The sequence below is a fragment of the Eulemur rufifrons genome, chromosome 30, assembly GCF_041146395.1.
Source record: "Eulemur rufifrons isolate Redbay chromosome 30, OSU_ERuf_1, whole genome shotgun sequence".
In the NCBI taxonomy this organism is placed as follows: domain Eukaryota; kingdom Metazoa; phylum Chordata; class Mammalia; order Primates; family Lemuridae; genus Eulemur; species Eulemur rufifrons.
In genome coordinates, this window is record NC_091012.1 from 19,844,261 (window position 1) to 19,848,954 (window position 4,694).

The window sequence follows — 4,694 nt, forward strand, 5'->3', positions numbered from 1 at the left end:
TGTCTTCTTAGCACTTACCACCGCCTGAAATCATAATATTATAGCATTTTGTTTCCTTCCTTATTCTCTGTCTCCCCCACTAAAACGTGAGCTCCGTGACACCAGAGATTTTGTCTGCCTTACTCACCTGACATCAGTAGGTGTTCAGTAAATTTCAGCTGAAGGAAGATCTGAGAGAATGCAATTCGCCGCCTTATAATTTACTGCATTGGGAGGTGTATAAATAAGATATGAGGATGTGTATATATCTATGTTAACTGGGTTTCCATTGCTAATTTAACTGATATCCATTGAAAAAATTATTAAAAAAAAACAGTCCAACAGAAAAAGGGGCAAGGGTATGAACATGAATTCACAGGAAAAAAAATACAAGTGGCTCTTAAACACAGCAAGAGATGGTCAACCTTCCTGATAATTTGAGAAATGCAGATTAAACCTACACTGAGATGTCTTTTTTCAACTCTCAGTCACCAGAATCCAAGAAAGTATTAAAATACTTTTCTCTAAAAGGACTCCAGGCTTGCAGTGTTTTATGGACAAAGCTTATATTTTAATGTTCTTGGAACATGCAATTACCATACTATGGTCTGTTGGAAGCATGAAAAGCTATCTAACTCATTTTTAAGAAGCTACTCTGACCCTGGTATTGAATCATCTCCAACCTAACAGAGAAGAAATCTGTGAGATATGGCCAAAGCCATGCACATAGGACAAATAGCAACCCTAAATGATTCAGGTAATTAATTAATAAAAAGGATTCAATATAATTGAACTAAGCATTCAAGTCCAGATGCTAGAAAAATGACAATACAGAAACACAAAAACAAAACGCAGAAGGGGGAAACCAATACAGAAAAAAGCAGTAAGCATGAAAAACCCGTGTGGGATAGGTCAGTAAAACCAAGAGCTGGTAGGTCTTTGAAAAGACCTACACAAAGAAGGAAAACCCAGAAAGACACATCACAAATGAGAAGACAGTCTAACAACAATCTCTAAACGTATCAAGGACATTTAAAAAATTTACAAAAACACTCTACATGGTTTTACAACACTCAGCTTTAAAATCTAGGTGGGACGGACAATTTTCTAAGAAAGGATGAAAAATAATACACGCAACTCAAGAAAAGGTAGAAAAATAAACCCGGTCAATCAATAAACAAAGAAAGAAATAGAATCAAAGGCGTGCTTTACCAAAAGACACTAGGTTCAACTCATTCTATGAAACTTGTAAGCAGAGACGATCCAATGTTATTTAATCTGTTGCAGAGCAGAGAAAAGCGAAATCTGCAAAACTTCTTTTGTAAAGCTCGTGTTGCCCCGGCATACTCAAACCTGAGATGAAGCTGTCACACAAAGTGAAAACTTGCTTAAGGTGTTAAAGAACACTCCTTCCCAAGACAATTTGGCCAATTTAGGACTCAATGTTAAAACACTATGGGCATTCCCATTAGAACCTGGTCCCCTCTATCCTGACTGTCGTTTAACATTTTTTATCAAGATTCTAGCCTAGCAGTAAAGCACAGAACAGATGTAGCAGGTACTACTGTCAGAAAGGAAGGGGGAAAAGTCATGATGACATGTAAATACGACTATCTTTCTGGAAAACCCAGTCACCCAGAAAACTTACTAGAGCAGAGAGGAACAATCAAATTTATCTAATGCAAAGTAATTAATGTGAAAATCAATAACGTTCCTTCAATCTGGAGGAAGGATCTACCTAAAAGTGGCAATGGAAAAATATCCCACACACAATAGCAACAATTTCTTACCTAGAAATGAGGGGAACCTACGTAAGAAACTGCAGAGCTTCCCCAAGGAACCCAAACGAGAACCCGGACAGAGGAAGAGACTTAACACCTTTTGGGACAGGAAGACTCGGATTAACCTATAGGTTCCAGGCGTTCAGAACCAGGATACAAGCTTTTATTTTTGAATTAGAGAAAAGGCTCCTGCTGCTCACCTGGAAGAATAAATGGCAGAAAAGAGGGGGGGGAAATTGCAATCAGTGAGGACTTTTTCTACCAGACATTAAAAGATAAAATAATTGGAACAGAGGGGGCGTTGGCAGGTGAATCGACATACTGACCCTGTGAATATACAGCTACTCTCAAGAGGGAGTGATACTCCTGGAGCCCGAGGGCCATGGAAGGGATCCGAAAGGAAAACCAAGAGATACACCCACATAAAAATGAAAAGATTAGTCAAGAGAGGAAAATAGATGCTGTCTAAATAACAAATGCTGATACCCTTCGTGTTGTAACCCAAACATGTATTTGGTCTTTTGGAGGAAGGAGAAAGGAAAGCACAGAGCTCCGAAAAGCCCCCTTGTGTTTTCCTGGGTGATAGGGGTGAAAGGAGAGTGTCCTTGTCCCCGGTTCCTGACACAGAGTTCCTAAATCCCTTGGAATTTCCTGGGTAAAGGGAGCATCTTTTTGTTCTAATATGGCAACTCTTGTTGGGACGCTAGATGGCTTCAGGATCGGGGTTGGTCACCAGAAAGACCAAGCCTTGCTTAGATGCCTGCAACTCTTAGCCTCCCTACCCAACCTCCGGGGAGGGTAGAGGTGCTGGAGATAGATTGAGTCAATAATCAATCATGCCTATGTGATGAAGTCTCCACCCAAACCCCTAAACAACATGGCTTGGAGAGCTTCCAGGTTGGTGAATGCACGCACGTGTTGGGAAGGTGGTGCACCCCAACGCCACAGGACCCCTCTGGGCCTCGCCCTACGTACCTCTTCATCTGGCTGCTCATTCGCATCCTTTGTAATAAACCGATAAATGCAAGTAAAGTGTATTTGTGAGTTCTGTGAGCTGTTAGAGCAAATTATTGGACATGAGAAGGGGGCCGTGGTAAACCCCAATTTATAGCGGGTCTGTTAGAAGTATGGGAGGCCTGGGACTTATGTCACAAGTGGAGAGCGATCTTGTGGACTGCGCCCTTAACCTGTAGGGTCTGTGCTAACTCTGGGTGGTTAGTGTCAGAACTGAATTGAATTGAATTGTATTGTCAAACCCCAGGTTGGTGTCCGGAGAATCAGAGAATTGGTGATTGGTGTGGGAAAACACCTCTTCACTGAATCTTAAGAGCTTGTGCAATAATTTAAAAATCCAATAAGACACAAGGGTAAAATGAATAAAGAATATGAAAAGACAGTTCACAGGGGAAGAAACAAAATGAATGATAAAATATGGAAAAAGTCAGCTTTATTAATAACCAAAGAAATGTGGATTGAAACAATCAAGTTACCATTTTCATTGGTGAAAACAGAAATGCGATAAAGTGGGTACTCTTATATTGTGAGGCGAAGTGCAATCGATGCAGCCTTTCTGCATGCAAGTTGCCAAACCAATGAAGAAAGTTACAGTTACAGAATGTCAAGCAGCCAACTCTCTGAAATAAATTTCTAGAAGCGGTATCTGGGGTCGAATGATATATACGTTTAAATTTTGGTAGATCATGCAAAATGCCTCTTCTCAGAGGTATACAAATGTACTTGCCCATCAGCATTTTGTGAGGGTGGTTGTTCCTCTCTCCCCACCCTGTATGCCTGCACCGTCCAAAATGGGACCCACAAGGCACTTGTAGATATTGAGTGCATGAAATGTCCTAACTGAGCTGTAGGTGTAAGTGTAAAATACACACTAGAGCTCAAAAGCTTAGTATGAATTAAGAATGCAAAATAGTTCATCAACATTTTTTATATTGATTACATGTAGGAATATGAAATGTGTTTTAAAATTAACTGGCTCCTCTTCTTTTTGTCTCCTTTAATGAGTACCTATAGTTTTGCTCTCACACATATTCTTCTTAAGTTATTCCTGGGTATTTCATAATTTTTATTGTTACTGTGAATGGTGTTTTGTTGACCCTCAGTAGTTATTGTTGTTAGTGATGAAGCCTCCTGATTTTTATATATTGGTTATGGACTGGGCCACCTTACTAAATTCTCTCATCATCTGTAATGTTTTCTCAGTTGGGTTCTCTTGTGTTTTCCAGGTGTGCAGTACTGGCACCATCAGCTAGTGATATATTGACCTTCTCCTTTAGAGTTTTAGACTTGCATCTCTTTCTTGCCAGATTTTACTGTTTACCTTCAGAAGTATTAAACCATAGTGGTGCAAGAGAATATCTGTGTTTTGATACACACCTTTATGGAGATGCTTCTAGTGTCTTTCTCATTAAACTTGGTTTTCGATGGATACAGCTATATCACGTTAAGGAAGTATCCACCAACCTGATTTTATTGACAGTTGGTTTGTTTGTTTATTTGTTTGTTTTGGTAAAGCAAGAAAAGGTATTGAATTTTGTTAAATACCGCTTCGGTGTCTGTAGAAACAATCATGTGATTTTTCATTTTTGGCCTATGAAAATGGTAAAATATATTCATAGATTTTCCGATATTGAATCATCTTTCTGTTTCTCAGATGAATCCCACCTGGCCATGTTGTTTTAATTTTTAAATGAGCTACTAAATTCTGTTTGGCTGTATTTGATTGAGTACTTTTGTAGAGATATTCTTAGGTGAAGTTCATCTGTACGTGTGTAGTTTTGTGCTTTTTGGCATCAATCTTTCATAACCAAAACTTGCAAATTTTACTTTTTTATGCCTTAGAATACTTTACGTAGCATTGGAATTATCCGCACGTTAAAGGTTTGGTTGAATGTGGTATTTCTCTCTCTGTGCCTGGCT